Genomic DNA, 18,245 nt, shown 5'->3' with positions numbered 1-18,245 from the left:
TGTGGCTTCAGTAGGAGCTTTTTCGAGCTTCTTATGGATCTTATTCCGCCGGATATTGTGAGTTTCTGTGTGAGATAGCTGGGTGCCTTGTGGTGTATGGCTTTATGCGTCATGCATGCTATTTTCAGGTGAATTCTGGCTTCAAATGGCAGCCAGTTTAGGGATTTAAGGTCAGGGGAGATGTGGGCCCTTCTTTTTGAACCAGTGATGAGTCTCGCTGCCGCATTGGTAGAATCTCTTAGGAGGGCCGTAGTAGCTGTAGGCAGTCCGCAAAGTGAGACACTTCCGTAGTCTAACCGAGGTAGAACTAGGGCTTGCACCACCATCTTGAAGTCATTGGCTGGTAGGAAGGGTTTAGGTTTCCTGAGGGTGTTAATCTGAAAGTTTGCTCCCTTGGTTGCGTTACTAATGTGTTTCTGCATGTTGAGGTTGCAGTCTAGTGTTAAGCACAGTGATTTCGCTGAGTCAACAATGGTTGGTTGAACTTTGAATGCAGTAAGGTGTTTGATCCACTCCTGCATTATGGGAACTTTGGCAGGTGGGGCTATTAGGAGGAATTCTGTTTTTGAGGCATTCAATTTGAGGTGATTCTCTGCTAGCCATGTTTGAGTGGTCTTAAGGGTAGTGTTAATCAGGTTGATGTCTTCAAGAGTGTTGATCTTAAGGTAGAGTTGGGTATCATCAGCGTACATGTGGAATTGCACGCTGGACGCTTGTAGCAGATCGGTGAGTGGTTCCATGAATAAGTTAAAAAGTGTTGGTGATAGCGAGGATCCTTGTGGAACTCCTAGCGTAACTGGTACTGGTTTAGAGAGGGTGTTGTTGACCTTCAATTTTTGGGTCCGGTTATGCAGAAAAGAGGTAAACCAATTAAGCACTGATCCAGATAGGCCCATTCTACATTTCAAAAGATCTATCAAGTTCTTGTGTTTGACAGTATCGAAGGCTGATGAGAGGTCTAGGAGGATAAGAAGGCATGATCCGTTTTGATCCAGTATTTGGAGAGCATCATCAATGATGTGCGTCATGGCTGATTCAGTGTTGTGATCTGCTCGGAAGCCAAATTGGTATTTGTTGAGAAGGTTGAAGCGATCAATGTGTTTTGTTAATTGGTGATGAACACATTTTTCAAGGAGTTTGGCAAGCGTGGGAATGTTGGTGATAGGTCGGTAGTTGTTCAGGTCTATAGGGTCAGCTGTGGGTTTCTTAAGGATGGGAGAGACCTGCCCCACCTTTAGGGAGTCAGGGATGCAACCTTGTAGGAGTGAACTGTTGATGATTTTGGTCCAGAGAGGGAGAAGCAATGGGGTAAGTTCTTTAACCGCATTTGAGGGAAGAGGGTCAGTGAGGTGATTGGAAGGCTTCAGGGTATTAAGTGCATTAGCAGTCAGTCAACACTGATACCTCTGTCTCTAGCAATCACCAAATGTTCAATCATTATAACAGACTTTAGAACATGCTAGTCTTCAACATTAGTCTTGTTCACTAGTGATGCAACTTTTTTTTACTTCCTCTTTTATTTCTTACATCTTAAAATGTACTTCATTTGGATATCATCAAATAGTGTTCTCTCTTGTCACTACTTCTTGCATGCCAAATTGTGTGTAAAGTAATTGGAACTACTTGAAGTGTACCCCATGTTACTATAACTGTAGCACCTAAACAACCTGTCAGGATTATTTATGCTCTTTACCCCATTGCCCACAACTCTGAGCCCACTGGTTTTATTTTCCATGTTACTTTCTCTTACTTGTGCCAAATCATTACCATTCAAATCACTATAATTTTGCTACTCTTTCATATAATCCCTCCTTCCTGTGTTCCATCTCTTCTACTGTTAGTATGGCCTCTTTCACAGTGGGTGTCTTTACCTGAAGCTCCGTTTAGAGTGTGGGATTATTGATACAATGCACCAACCAACCAATCAATGGCCCCCCCAAGTCTTCAAATGCACATGTGTATTATATTCCTCAGGCTAGCTATATAATTGACTACTCCTGTTTTCCCTTGGGTTCTTGAAAAAATGATGTCTCTCTAAGACCACATTGATGCAAGTATTACAATTTTGCTCTAGAATTTATTTTAACCAGCATTTCATACATATCACACATTTCACAATCCATATATTTAAATCTCATCACTTCCCAGTTATCATATATCTTTCTCCCCTATATTCCTAAAATAGGTAATAACACCACCTGGTTTCTAGCTGGAGATACATTTTCACCTCCAATCTCAATCACATATGAATTGAATATTGTTTTTCCTGCACTTTTACAGTATTAATATCTCACTATTTTCAGATTGAAATAGCGTGGTTGTGTCCCTTCCTGCACAAAAACAATCTCCCCATGACGCAGGCATCCTTGCACCATGGTGCAAGGGTGCCTGCTCCGGCGCATGGCAGCAGTTTGTGTGCCAGCACAGGGGGAAGCACAGAGATGCAACATATTGTTGTAAATATGCTGCATCCCTGTGCTTCGAAACTAGCGCAGCACAGCAAAATGACTTGCGTCACAGTGCTGCGTTAGTTTCTTGGAGATCTGCCCCAGGGTGTTTATGAGGATTATACTGACAAGAAGAGAGGCAACAAAGAAGTGCTGGTGAAAAGAGAGGTGCTGCACATGGTAAATTGGCAAAGAGAGTGAAGAAGGGTGAGAGCTAGCTCTCTGACCCATTAGAAATTGTAGAACTGTTCAGGAATTTGGCTAGACTTAATGATGGACGAGTGTGGAACCTGAAGAGGATCGCACGATGTAAAGGAAGTAGGAAAATTGGAAATCTGAGACGGAAAGAAAAAGGTGGTTATAGTTGTCTGGATGATTGTGAGAGGTTGAATGACAGAGCTAGTTGAGTGACACGAATGTGGTGAGTAAAGAGAGAGCTGTTAAATTAAGTGAGGAAGGTGATGAAGAAAGGCGATCCGATATTTGATCTCAGAGGGAAGTTAAAAGACCAGCATACTTAAAGGACTATGTTGCTTAAAAATAATTTGAGAAGCTTTCAAAGTCCTTACTGAGTTTATTAATCTGTTTATTTTTCAGAGTTTGTACATTTTGTGAACTTTCTTTTATAATGTATTTAGTAATTTTTTTTAGTATTAGCCATACTGTTTGTTTAAATGTGTATAAGGGGAGAGAAGTGTTATGTTTACTTATGTTGATTTTTGAGCCTTGCTCTGTGAATGACAAGTATCGGTGCCAGCGCGTGGTTGTTATAATGATTGGAAAAAGGGAATATTATGTTGTAAGGGGAGTTGGCCAGTTACAGCTGGACGTCCCGTGAGTGAAGACGTGTTGGCCTTTTCTCCTACATATGCTTAATAAAGAAGATGACATCATTTGTAGTTTTTGTGGCATGTATGCACAACGGCTGCCAAACAATAGACTCCCCTCTGGTGTCAAAGGAGCCTACTACCACAGGGACTGCTTTAAGAGAACCGATTGATGGGGTGTGAGGGTGCCACACTTCTACACACCGCAGGTTATGGTGCTTTTTGGGGAGGAGAGGTTTTAGTGTTCAGGTCCCCCAGGGAATAGTGACCATGCCAGTAAATTGAAATGTAATGGTAAGAGTAGAATAAAAAAAATGTGCATGCTGAGACAGCGGGTATTAACGGTAGTGGAATCTCGACCTATAGAAATGAACTTACTAAAAAAAAAATACTCTGTATCAACAATCCAGGAGGATCTCGAAACGTTCTCCCCGCTGCTCATCAGGCCCCCAACGGTCCCGATTTTCACAAACATAGCTTCACATTTACCAAGAATTGAAAAGCAAGGCTCAGGCAACTCAGTGGGTGCCAAAGGTACGAACAAACCCCTGTCACTCACACAACTCAATGCTGCCATTAGCAAACAAATACATCATTAGTGGTAATGTGTTATTCTGGCAGAATTTAACCCTGTGCCCTGTGGACATTCTGAACAAAAAAATATGTTACCGCCTGGAGACATTCTGATGCAAAATATAAATTGAGGGTAAAATGCCAATATTCTGGGTGAGCTATAGAACAGGAATGCAAAGCAATAAACGCTAAAGCCAGGAATATTTTCTTGCCATTTTGTAAATGCAGTTCAAGGTTAAATGGGCTGAAATAAAATACAGACATTTTACGTGTGCTTATGAGACTTGTCAGATAAAGTGACTGCCACATCATCTCAGCGAAAGCATTCCATAGCCCAGATCTAAATTTAAGTACTTTTCACCTTTAATATTGGGGCAATTGGTGAGATGACCCTGATAGGTGAGCAGATACAGGGTAAGTGAGACTGAACTGGTGGACAAAAGTTTAACAGTATACGACTTAGAATGTTTAAACAGATACCTGATAAAATATTAACTGCAATCCTGCAAGGCAGACCAACCTGTAAAAACGATGGGGCAGATTTACAAGCCCCTTGCAACACTTTTATGCAACCGCAGCGCCACTTTTGTGACGCAGCAGCGGCACATACAATGCAACATATTTACAACGTGATTCATCTAGTGAGATGTGTCATCATACCTGCGTCAGGTATAATGTATGTAGGATGGGTGTTCGGTCGCAAGGAAGCCCCGTAAAAGTGACGCAGTGAAATCTACAAGATTTAACGGAGTCACTTTTACTTTCCCGTTGCGTTAAATCGTTATGCCTGCTTGAAGCAGGCGTAACGAGTGACGCAGCATGTTAGATATAGGGCACCCCTGAGCAGTGATGGAGTTGCTTCGTGCTTGCGACACGACTCCAGCACTGCGTCACCCTTACGTCAACAGATATGTCATGCATTTGTCTATCCCTGCGCCACGGTGCACCACATTGTAAATGCAGTGCATCTATGGTGGCGCAAGGGGTTTTTTGAGTCACGGAAAATAACTGGGGCATCCCTGCTAATATGTAGAGATGCACCTGTTATTGTAAATCTGCCCCTTTAAGAACAAGAAAAGTGTTTGTCCTCTGAAGGGAGGCCCCTCATGTACTCATACATCTAAAATCTTGATAGACAGCAAACGGGCTAGAGTGTGCCTAGATAGAGTTAATGCTTGAAAAAAGCTCCCCACTGTGCATCTGGTAACATGGTACAAAAAGATCAGCTCTGCCGAACATAAAACGAAACTCCCACTATAAAATGGCAACTGGTCATTGCCTAGAGAAACGAGGAGAAAATAGTTCAGGAGGACACACCACCCAAAACTGGAATGCAGACGACATTACAACTGGCGACCCGTGACAGTCATCAGTATGGAGATGAACTCCTGAAGATATGTTTGAATACAATTTTTTTATCCAAAAATAAGTAGAAGAAGAAACACCCTTTGCCATATGCAATCACAAGCGTTCTCTAATTTCACGTCATAGAAGCATGTCATAATAGATGTGCACAAAGTTTGATGCATTTCTTTTTGAGATTCTCAAATTAAATTGTCCCAAGATGAGAGCAAACTACATTTGATAATAACGATAAAGAGGAGTCATGAAAGATAAGTTGAAGAAGGATTATGTTTCATATATAAAGAACTTTCACTATAAATCTGTTTTTACTTACAAAATAATGAATGTTGCCAGTTAAACAAAGATCTAAGTAGACCTGGGATTTATCAGGATGGTGGTTCCTTGGCTAAACAGTAAGACAGCCGGGAAGAATCAGAGCCCAAAGATGACCGGTAGTCAGAATGTGAGGTGAAACTGCAAATTAGTAATTAATTTAAGCCTGCACTCAAAGCGACAATGGCTGTTTTTTGTTATAGCTAACCATGGGTGGTGAATTAAGGTCCGCTTGTGGAGTTTTCTGCTCTCCGCATTACTGGGAGCTCACGGAGTCCTGAAAAACTCCTTGCTCGCCCTCGTCAACGTAAAGTTGGTGAGCGTGAGCGAGGAAAATCCACATCCCGGTGATATTTTTTCTTTTTCGCGATTGACAACGTCAAGTTGTTGAGCGCGAGCATGGAAAATCAACCCCCTGGCGAGATTTCTCAATGCTGGCGGTCGGATTTCTCATTGCGAGTGGTCGCGCATGCATTTGACCGCTCTCATTGAGAAACCGTTATTTTGTATTGAAGAAAGCTGCAGCTCGAGTAAAAAATTATTCGGGCAGCTGAAAGGAAGCGGCGCCCGATTGCACTGTGCATGGGGCCGTTGGCAATGATTGTACAGTGCAGCCAAACACCTGGCATTGAAAGTCACAGTGAACTGCATCTATCTAACGCACCCTGCCACTTGCAGAGCTCCGGTTAGCGCAATGGAGATTTTTTGCTCACCGCAGAGTTCCGCATAGCAGAACTCCACAAACTCGACCCAGGCTTAGTTATAGCAGAGCTATCATTAAATGTGCTTAGGTCTAACAATTTAAAAGTAAATGAAAAATGGGTTACTTTTCCCATCATCGCTGAAGCAAGATTTTTTGTTATTTTTTTGGGAGCTATTTACAGGATATCATATGTCTTTTCCTTATTGATTTAAGTGCTGGGTACAAAGTTAAACATAATGGAGATGATACCAGGAAGTAACAACCCCTTTTCATCTCTTCACCATGAGAGAAAATGAAATGGGAGGGGTAGAGGATTTTTAGCCCCTAATAATCATGTTGAAGTTACTTTACTCAGGGAGAACCATGGAGGAGTGAAGTCATTTGCTGCTGCTCCTGGCTTTACTGGGTTATGGGTAATGGCTAAAAGGTTGGAATCAAGAGTGACATTGAGTATAATAAAAGATCAGAAGATTGATGAACCTGCTAAGGTTTAATATCTGCTAATATCACACATGGGGTGATATACTAACATGGAGGTCAAAGATTACACACTTTATTCTCATGTGGATCGGAGACCCTCAAGACTAGTTCATTTACTGGTATATATACACTTTCTGAATTGTATTATGTAATCATGTAATCATATAGAGAGCTTAAGGCCGGCTGTGGTCATACCATAGTAACTGTGCAGGACCTATGCAGTATTGGACATCCAGCTCCTGTAACTATATGGCAAACAGCGTTCTAATATTTCAAAAATGAAAAGTTTGGAAACAAAACACTTAATTTGCCCTGAGAACAAAATGGTAGGAGCCATAGATGAAATGAAGCGGGTGTTGGAAGGGGGGTTGTATGTTGTATTGTACGCTGGTCAGACCACACAACAAAAACTCAAAAGTAGGCATAACAGACTTTGGTCCAGATTTCCCCTTGGCCACTGAATGGAGGCTAGACCTTATTATATGCACAATCAAGGTTATTTGTAAACCTACTGTACTTCATCTCAGAGATAATCCGTTTTACATTTCCCACTAATGCTCATTCTCTTTTGTCACTACAAGCAGGCTTACACTTCTCAAGGAGAACTACCTCTCTAGATTTACCTTGTTCTTATGTAGTAATCAATTCACCTCTAGTACGATACATTTAAAATAAGATTGTTACAAAGCTTGGTAGCTGCCTGTAACCAGGATACACAGACCACTTTTCTTTCAAAACAATGTATTACAAACTTCAATTAAATTAGTGTCTTTTTGTTATCAAAGGAACTGAAGTTTTCATGTTTTTGTCCCTTAGCACGTTACACATCACAATGGATTTCTTTACATGTGTATCAAGTACATAAACATACATTACTTACAAGACGTCTCACTTTCAACTGACAACCAGTGCACTTTTCATGAACATTATACCTGTAAAAGAAAATACATTTAACTCTGCAGCAAAAGTCTTCTGCAGCTGACATTTTTACTACATGTAGAAATATCTGTTTCAGGCACTTAAATATTTTCTATGAATATGTTTATGTATTTTTCCACTACATGATTGATCTCAGAATGGGGTTTACATTTGAACTGCAGTCCATTCCACAGCTAATCTACATGGTGCAACTGTGCCACAACAATCCCTTTCATAGCCGAAAAGAAGCATTTTTCTTTTATGGGAAGCACTCCAATGCCATTTATGATGATATTGGGTGTTTTATATATAACATGCATTACTTACTTTGAGCACTGTGCTTTTCCATACTTTGGAGGAACATGCTCTTTATGTAAATGTATAAGCAATCGAAAACCAATTTCCTTTATGTGAACATGAGCATATTCAGGAACATGAAGATGTTAAGGTTTTTCTAATATGCATATGATTTCACAATATAATTGATTACATTACTTTCTTACAGAACACATTTTATGAAAGTATCCTTCCTTAAATAGTGAAAACATTTTCATTCCAGTTCGTAAAAAAATTGTCTACAGTGCAAATGTCTTCAAGTCAGTCTCCATTCCAGTGAAATACCATTTTTACTCCGAAAAGGTTGGAAATATATTCTCTCTGGAAAGTGGTGTAATGTATGGGATACTTTGGAATCTTATTGTTCAAAAGAATCACGTGCAAGGATGTGCAAACTGGGCTTGCAAGCATTAGAACAGCTTTTAACACAGTTCAATGATTGCAAACCCCATTTTCAAAGCTGTGTTATGGCCTTAGTTACACATTTCTTCAGAGCCAAATAATACATTTAAAATTATTTCAAATAAATGCACAAATAATATTGCAGAATTCCACTATAAACCTTGAGCTTGTGTCCAATGATCTTTGAGGTATGCCTTTTCTATGCTAATTCATTGTGGGTTTTTGATATGGTAACATGATGTGGGGGTTTATTGTAAAAGTCTGTTATTTTATGATAGTTTCCAGCCTCAGGATGTTTTTATTGCCATAGATAGTTTTATATTTTGCATCTATATGGTAATCATATGTATAAACAGGTTGAGAAACAGAATTATCATTACTGGTGACTGCCGTGAACCAAAGAATGTGACACTCCTGGCAGATTTCCATTGGCCATGCAAAGTGAAGAAAATGGACAAGGTTCCCATTGTAGCACCCATTGGCTATTATGCTGGGACTGGTCAATTTGGCGACAGCTAAGTTGGACCATACACACAACAAGGTTAGTGTAGGTGAGACCTCCAAGTGGTTCAGCAGAATAACGACAGAACAAACAAGAATCTATAAATCTTTTTCAAGTACTACCCTAGTGATGGAGATTTCTGTAAGTCTTCAAAGTACAATTATTAAATAACCCCCACCACTATAACCCCCACCACTAGTCATATGGACCCTTTTGTCATCAGCAAAGAGAAATAAGGAGTGATCATGTACATAACAAATTATTATTAAAGACTAACAGTACAGTCAAAAATGTGTATTTGTGTGAGTTTAATATTTTTATTTTTGCCATTTCTCTGGTATTTCAATATTTTCAGTAATGATTAATTATTAGGCGTTAGCATTAAAAAAGAACATAGTCCAATAATTGATATTTCAATATACGATTAAATAGTACATTAGTCTGAATAATAGTAGTTATTATAATGCAACAAGTGTGTTCTGTAAAGGAAATTCCCCATCTAAATGAATATGGAATCAATAGAAAAAAAGTTGTCACTTCAGATACCCAATAAAGAGTTCTGATGAGATAATCAATGCAGTCAACAAAACAGGAGTAATTCCAGGGAAAGAGTACTGCTCAATGAGGTGAAAAAAGGGTGCAATTCCTTTTTTAAAAAGAACCCTCACCCACTATCCTAGTTGGTGGCATGCTTTATCATAGGGCTCCCACCCAAGGGGCCGAATGCCTCCCGGTTTGCTACAACGCCTGAATTACAGCGGAGCACGTTTTTATCAGTGCAATGTGAGTGAAAGTGGAAGTGAATAAATTGCCTCGATGACACCTTGAAATAAGACCTTATCACGGCTGTACCATGGATGTCTATGACCAATTAAGTCACAAAGAACATCCCCTGACTCTGCTTTATTCTTGTCCTATGACCCCATTAATACATTTCAAGGTGTCATAGAGGCAAGTTTATTCACTTCCACTTGTTACTCACTTTGCACTGAAAAAACAACCCTTTCCTCTGTATTTCAGTTGTCGTAGCACATCGGGTAAGCATTCGGAACCCTATGATGAAGCATGCCACCAACTAGGTTTGTGGGTGAGGGTTCTTTTATAAAAAGACATTTATTCCTTTTTCACATTATTAAGCAATACTCCTTCCCTGGAATTACTCCTTTTGTGTTGACTGTGTTCATCTTAAGGGGACCATGAGTAGTTCTGTCATACCCTTTTGTTTAGTGAGATAATCAATGCACCAGCATAAAACCTTAGCATCTCACACTGGAATTATTCACAAACAATCAGCAAACATACATGAAATAGGTTAAATAGATTCTCATGTAGAAAAGTGTAAAAAACTCAGAGATGAGTTTCCGTCCAGAATGCCAGGAAGAGAATTCAGATTCCAGCTAGCTACTCTTAGAACAAGCACTAATATAAACACACATTACTCTATGTTGCAACATTGTTTTCTTTCTTCTTCTGAGTCTTCCAATAGAATATCAGCAAACTCCTGTGTATAAGCAAACTCCCCATATTCACATGCTGGTACAATAGACTTGCAGGCATTAGTCCTTAAAAACTACTTTTCTGAGGTTTTGCAGTCCAAACTGTGTTTCTCATTAATCATTCTTCCTGTTGCCCCCTCTAATCCTGGTGAAAACGTACAGTCAGTTGTCTCATACAAAAGCTATTCACCAGGTAACAGAAGGCTTTCTGTAATGGAAAGGAAAACATTGTGTGCAAACAACTATTAAATGTGAAAAACAGGCATTTCTATCGTAATGCATTATTTTTCAGTTAGCAAGACATCAACAGGCAAACTCTAATCAGTATTTTTATTTAATTGCAGACCTATAACGTTTAAATATGATTACCGACTACAAATTTTCCATTAAGCATATGTTTTACTTGTAATGTAAGCTTTGCATATTATTAACAAAAGCAGTTCCTTACCTGATTAAAATTCACTTTAACAGTTCCCTCCCTCTGATGGTTAAAAAACATTTTCAACATCTTCAGAAATAAATCTTTAGAGTGTACTCTAATTCTCTGCTGAGTCTTCCTTTTTATTTTTATGGGTTTCATTTCCTTAATTTTTTAACACTCTCTAATCTTTCTCTCTTCTATTTCTAATTCTCCTCTAATTTATCTTTTTCTTTCTGTAGTCTTCTTCTTTGTTAAATAGCATATAAATCCTTTATATAAAGCGTATAATGGTATCAAGCAAATACCAACATATGAGAAGCTCCTTTTCCTAAGCTCCCTAACACACTCATGGTGTCTAAAGGTTCTAATTCAGGTTTAGGTCAGAAAGGATCTTTGCTAATTTTTCTTTCTACTCTCATCAGGGATGTATGACCAGCATTTTTGAGTTTCAGCATTTTTCAGACACCGGCTTTCTGATCTAATAATATATCTAAAGTTAATCGATCTTGCAAGACCATTTATCTAAAAGGCCCTAATTCTGTATTAACATTCAGTTAGGCATCAGATTTACTGGTCGTCTGTCTGTCTACTACTGTTGATGTTTTTCCAAAGTTCTCATCAATTTAGACCGTCCCTGCTGATGGTATGATTGCTACAAGGATATATCCCTCCAAAGTGTGTCTCATCATTAGTACTATGTGCTTGACTATGGGGTGGTGTCATTGTTAAAGCATCTATGCTATTTACATGATACATTTTAGGAAACAAAAAAGCAAATAGCAAACACCCTCTAAGTCAGCAGGTATTTGAAAATAGGCATCCTGGCCACACACAAAATAAACTATAGGAATGACTATCGCTTCTCCTGTTAAAATTTAAACAGGTCCTTCCAAAACTTTACATGTGTGTTCACAATTACTTATCTCAAAATTTATTTTCTTAAACTGATTTCTCCTTTTATAAACCTATAATTTCCCTTTTTGTCATCCATCTAATTTTAATTTTGGATAAACCATATTATTTTTTATATATCTTCTTCCTTCTTCTAAATATTCTTTAAAACATGTACAAAAGACAAAGAGTTACCTAAGGACCGACGTACTGCACTACCTCCGAGTCCTAGTAAGGGCCTGATTTAGATGTTGATGGTAAAGGTCCTGCTGTTGTTTTCCCGTCAGAATCCCGGCCCACCTACAATGCTGTGGGCCCGCTCTATTTAAATGCTGGCAGATGCATGGACAAAAGACTGTTGGACTGCTGCCGCCTTTGTTGGAATTTCTCACAGGTGTTGATGGCGCCATAGGCAAAAGCGGCTGTTGGAGGGAGAACAGCCACTTTGCCTGCCGGGCCAATCACAATGTGCCTTCCTTCCGACGTAACTGTGGCAAGGAAACCTCAACACCTGTGTTGGTAGTTTGGAATGGGTATAAGGTAGAAACTTACCTTTTCTCAGTTTCACACTTCCTTTGCCGCCATGGACTAGATCATTCAAGTCCTGCATCTGCTGCCCCTGCTTGATGAGGAACACAATCTACATGTATATGGACTCGATGGTAAGCTTCACTTTTACCTGTTACCTTTCGACTTTTCTGTTAATATATGAAATGAACTAGTGCATTTTCAAATCTCTCTGACAGGCAACAGCATACCAATGTGCAATGCATATGTCTGTAATGTTGAATGTAAGAAATTTAAAGAAATACATCTATATTATCACATTGTATGTTCAAATTTGATGCAAGCCGTCTTAAAAACTAATAGAAATTTGCACAGAAAAGGATATCAATCTAGACATCTAAAATTCACCATACAGGTGAATACATAATTTTCGAAAATTGTCAAATTATAAACTTATGCATTACACATCAATGGGATAAGTGCAATGTAACATCATGTAGAAATTGCACTAGAAAAGGTGTAAACTTTACCTTATTAATTATCCGTCAAACAAAGTCAGTCCACAATTTGAATCATTCAAACTATTCATCCATGTAACATTTTCCCTTGTATAGTGCAAGTCCTGTGTTGTGTTCAATTTCTATTATCACGTTATTTTACAAGGTGTAATGCATATGTGTTCATTCTTAACAGTAATCAAGGTGAAACAAACAGTAGTAACACTTCAAAAAAGAATTCCTGGTGCAAGTGTCCATTATCATGATGTATGTCTGTACCTACATTCAAATGACCATTACATACTATTTTAACTAGTGTATGTACTTAGCAAAGCAGACAGCGAAAAATATGTTGCATTTCCTGCCATAATGGTAAATAAAAATATTTACCTCACAATTTGCTCAGAAACATTTCTTAGAATCAAACGATTGCAAAATAAGGTTAATGCCAGGGCAAACTTGGTGAAAAGAAAAGTATACAATTAGTCAAACAATGAGATACCGCTCTCAAAATGAATCCAAACTTAAATGGCAGTCCATGACTATTTAAAATGTGTATTGCACTATTGTGCCTCCTAAATCACTGCCAATGTGAACCTCCTCAGAAAGGGGCATCTCGTGGAAACACATTAGGCTCCTCAATGGTCTTACATGGGAGGGGGTGGTTTGGGTTTGGAAGGGGTGGTTTTTGTATTTGGATTGGTGGTCTTAGGTATGCGAGGGGTGGCTTGGGTTTCAGAAAGGGTGGCTTTGCAGGTGGGTGGGGTGGTTTGGGTTTGGAAGGTGTCAAGGCAAGGGCAAAAAGGACATCTTCACAGGGAAAATGGGTAGGATGGTCATCAGGGAATTGGGTTTGTGAGAAGTAAATGTAAATGTACAGGAATTTTTATAGCGCAAATCACCAAGCGGTTTCTAAGCGCTTGCTTAGGGAACCCGTCCTGGTATTCCCCTGTGAGATAACCCCGGCAGGGTATCCGCAAGGTGAAAGCCAGGCATCCCACCGTGAGGGGCCGTTGTGGTGATTAAGCAAGCTATTGCCCAGAGTCGCAGAGTGTGAGCCCGTGAATCGAGTAGGCACCGTAGCGAGAATTGTCGAGTCCATGGACATTTATCTTAGGATCAAGACCCCGCCGAGCCGGGAATTGAACCCTGGTCCCGGGCTGACCTCTGCTTCCAGGTCTGCCTCCTCTAACCAGTGAGCCACACTTCTCTTTCACCACACTTTGTCAGAAGTGGCAGTGGGTGTTGTGTGTGTGTGTCTGTGGAGGTTTGCCGGTACCTGTGGGTCTTGTGTATATGGTGTAGGTTTCGTGTGTGTTTCTTCCTAGGTGTATGTTGTTCAGATGAGTTTGGGTACTTGTGATTTTCGGGTGTGGTTTCTACTATATGTGTGATTGTGGATGGGTGAGCTTTTGAGGTGCTGGGTCTGGTTTTGGTACTTGGGGATGTGGTGGTGCATGTTGGTGTGGTGATGGATGTGGTTGGGGTGGTGTCTTTGGGTTTACTGGTGGTGGTGCATGTGGGAGTGGTAGTGAGTGTGGTGTCTGTGGGTGTGCTTGTAGTGGTGGGGTTGGGGGGGATGGGAGTGGTGGGTATTGGTGTGCTGTTAGGTGTGGTGTATATGGGTGTGCTGGTGGTGGTGGGTGTGGTATCTGTATGTTGTTTGGGTGTGTGGCTGTGCTTTTTGGGGTATTTGTGTTCATGTGTGGGTGTGCTGCTTGCATATGCTGGAGTGGGTGGGTGCAAAGGTGTGAGAGTACTTGGGACAGGTCTATGAATAGGGAATAGGGAAGAGAGGGAGATGGGGCACAAGGTTGGGATGGTTGGAAGGCTACTGTCAGCGAGTAGTCAAGACCTATAAAAGACCTCTGTAGGCCAGACACAGCACTGTCTATGCCTTCCAGGTGTGCTACAATTTGCTGCATATGGTAGCAAAGCCCATGTATGGCATTCAATAGTTCAGTCTGGCCTATTGAGATGTTCTGTAGGAGGTGAATAGCCCCCCACTCAGCAGAGGGACAGGGGCAATGGGTGAGGTGACTGCAGAGAAGAAGATGCTACCCCTTTTAGGGGAGAGGATTTGGCCATTTGGGGGCAAGAGGGAGGATGGAGATTATTCTCTGGGTGGTGGATGAGGATGCAGTTGGTAGAGTTTCTGTCAGGTCCACAACCACTAGGGTGTGCACGCTTGTGGAGGCCTTTGAAAATGATTTTGTGGAGCTGGCGGCCTTCAGTGCACCCCCCTCAACCTTGGTGCACTGGGTCCCTCAGTGTTAATGGTCTCAGCACCTGAATCACAGTGGGCAGCTGCTGCCACGCCTTCGTGGCCAATGTCGCCTCCGCTTGTTCCTGATGAGGCTAAATGACATGTACAATAGTTTGTTTGAATCTGTGTCAACAGAACTGATCATGAACTTTAATCACAAAACAGTTTCTAAGTTTTCATATTTCATCAGCCTCAAGGCTCTCAAACTTTGGTTCTACGTTAGCATAAGCTTATGCTTGTAGGCAATATTTTCAGAAACCATTTGGTCACTGTTTTTAAATTCCTCATGATAGCTCCTATATCATGTATGATTAGGCTGTGGGGTTTTAGGTTTAAACCTATAATAACTGATAAAACCCCACTGAAAGAAAAATGGCCCTCATCGGTGAAAACATATAAACACTGAAAAACACCTGCACCTGCACAACCACAAACTAAATGCCATTCAAAGAAAGGAAAAAGAAAGTGAAAGAGTAATTTTTTTCTTACAGAAGGGGTCAATAAAATGTAACTTGTTGTTATACAAGCTAGCAGTAAGAAAGACTGGCTAACATTCTTCTTCTTGAGTTTTGTTCTTTAGGGATGCCACTAAAATATTGTTTCTTCTTTTACTTTTTTCAGTTGTACGGCCTTTGCTCTAAAGGTGCAGGGTTTAGTTTCACGTTTTAGGTTTAGTTGAATTATTTTATAAACTGTAGAAAATCAGGACATATCAAAGTCACATTTGATATTTTGGCTGTATTTGATTCTTTCACTGATAGGTAAAAACCCTTAATACATCAGACCATAGTTTCTAGTGGGTTAGTATTGATAGTAGGTGAATTGCCAACACCTCAGGCTTTAAACATTAAATGCAAGGTATAGTGACAAGTATATATATCACCAAGCATCTGGGATAGTGGTGAAAACGTGACCCCAGACTTTTGGAGAACATGGAATGCAGTGTCTAACACAAATATTTATCATTTCGTGCTTTATGTGGCATCAAAGAAAGAGTCATCCCAACTGTGCCCCTTAGCTGACGGTTCTCAGCCCAAGGGGCTATGAATGCTGAGAGGGTCTTTTCACAGAAGTTTACATGAGAAGGAAAGCACGAGCGCACATGACCAAAGACTCACTGAAGAAGTATTGTATGGTGTACTACAATAAGATTAATTTGCAAAAATCTCTTTGGACCTCATATACACTATACGTACACTGTCTATATACCAGGTTCTTTCAGTCCAGAAAGCAAGCAATGATGAAAGCAAAACGTTCCATAAACACCGGAAAAACACTTTTTCTGTTGTTTTTAGTGGCGTGAAAATGTGTAACCACTGATAACAACTGTTTTTTAAGATATTGAAAACACTGAAAAAACCCCACCAGAATTTATCAAAAATAGAAACTGAAAACAGGACAGCCTATGTATGATCGTGTCTCTTATCCAGTTTTATGTCTCTCCAGGAACTGTTTAACACCTCTGAAAGATTGGGCTATGTTGTTTAGAATATTTAACTTATGTTGCAAAGAAAGGATATGTACACACAAATACCTTTGATACTGTGTTTACAAGCCCCAAAAATCACATAAAGTAAAATATGATATTCAATGTGTGTCAACAAATAATACAATTTTGTACCAATATTTCTATAAACTGAAAGACGGTTTCCTTTGTTTGGGCATTTCACAATGGTAACACTTCTTTCAAGTAACTAAAGTATATTTCAAATGTAAAAAATAATATATGGATTCTGTACTGAAGTAGATTGTCAATGTATCATGAGTTTGAGTTTGAGTTTTAAAATATTTATATAGCGCACTTTCACCAGCGGTTTCATGGCGCTGCAACAGACAGATCCCCAGAGGAGGAGTAACAGAAAATAAGAAGAAGGAAAACAAAAACAGCAAGTGATCTAGTTAAAAGATTTAGCAAATAAATGGGCTTTGAGTTTTTTCCGGAATTGAGGGTAAAGAGTTAGAGATCTAAGCTCTAAAGGCAGGGAATTCCACAGGACTGGGGCAAGGGTCGCGAACTTCGATCCTCCCCATTTCTTCCTCCGGAAACGGGAAACTGACAACAGGGATTGGGTGGATGAGCTTATTTCCCTAGTTGGAACATAGGGAACGATCTCAGATGTGATAAAGGCCGGGGCCGCGCCCAGTAGTGCTTGAAAGGTGATAGAAGCAAGCTTAAACTGGACGCGTTCACCGACAGGGAGCCAGTGTAAGGATTTGAGAAGGGGTGTTACGTGGTGGGATTTTGGAAGATTAAACACCAACCGTGCCGCCTGGTTCTGGATCAGCTGCAAGCACCTTAAACAATATGCAGGAATACCTGCATATAGGGCGTTGCCATAATCCAGGCGGGAAATAACCATCGCCAAGATGATCAATTTCAAGGCATCAAAGGAAAAAAAGCGGGATACCTTGCGGATGGTGCGTAGTGACAGAAAAGAAGAGGACACCACAGAACTAACCTGGGAGTGAAGAGTGAGCTGAGAATTAAGTTTGATACCTAAAGTTTTAACTGAAGTAGAAGGAACCGGGGGAGAACCTAGGGAAGGGGGCCAAAAAAGTGAAGACCAGGGACTGGAGCAACCACCCGTCAACACCAGCTCGGTCTTATCCGGGTTAAGTTTCAAGTGGTTGTAGTTCATCCAGTCCCGGATAAAAATCATAATAGACTGGAAGTTTGAAATGGAAGCAGAGGAAAAAGACAGATTGAAAACAAGTTGGAGGTCATCCGCATAATTGTATACGCTGACCTCCATTTGCTGCAACGAAAAAATAAGGGGGGCAATATAGAGGTTGAACAAAAGAGGTGAAAGGGAGGAACCTTGGGGGACCCCGCACTGAACTTTCCGGAAGTCCGCAGAAAAATCACCCTGGCAAACAGCCTGGGTGTGGTCCCTCAGGAAGGAGGATAGCCATACCAGGGCGGTACCCCCGATCCCCGCCGCCCCGACACGGGCAAGTAAGATGGTATGGTCAACCGTGTCAAAGGCGGCTGAGAGATCGAGGAGGACCAAAGCCTGGGCCTGGTTGGTATCCATTCCCTCCCTGAGGTTGTCAAGGACCGAGAGTACTACGGACTCCGTAGAGTGTGCGGGGCGGAAGCCGGCCTGGCGGTGAGCCAAAACCCCATACTCCTCCACAAACGTGCTCAAAGACTTGGTAACATGGCGTTCGAGCACTTTAGCCAAAAATGGTAGGAGAGAGATGGGGCGAAAATTGGCGGGGACCGAAGGGTCTGCGCCGGGCTTCTTTAGTATGGGAACAATAACAGCTGTTTTCAGTGGGTTGGCTACAACCCCCTGGGA

Source organism: Lissotriton helveticus, chromosome 7 (genome assembly GCF_964261635.1).
Source record: "Lissotriton helveticus chromosome 7, aLisHel1.1, whole genome shotgun sequence".
NCBI lineage: Eukaryota > Metazoa > Chordata > Amphibia > Caudata > Salamandridae > Lissotriton > Lissotriton helveticus.
The sequence above is the reverse complement of the archived record's forward strand: the minus strand, read 5'-3'. Positions refer to the sequence as shown.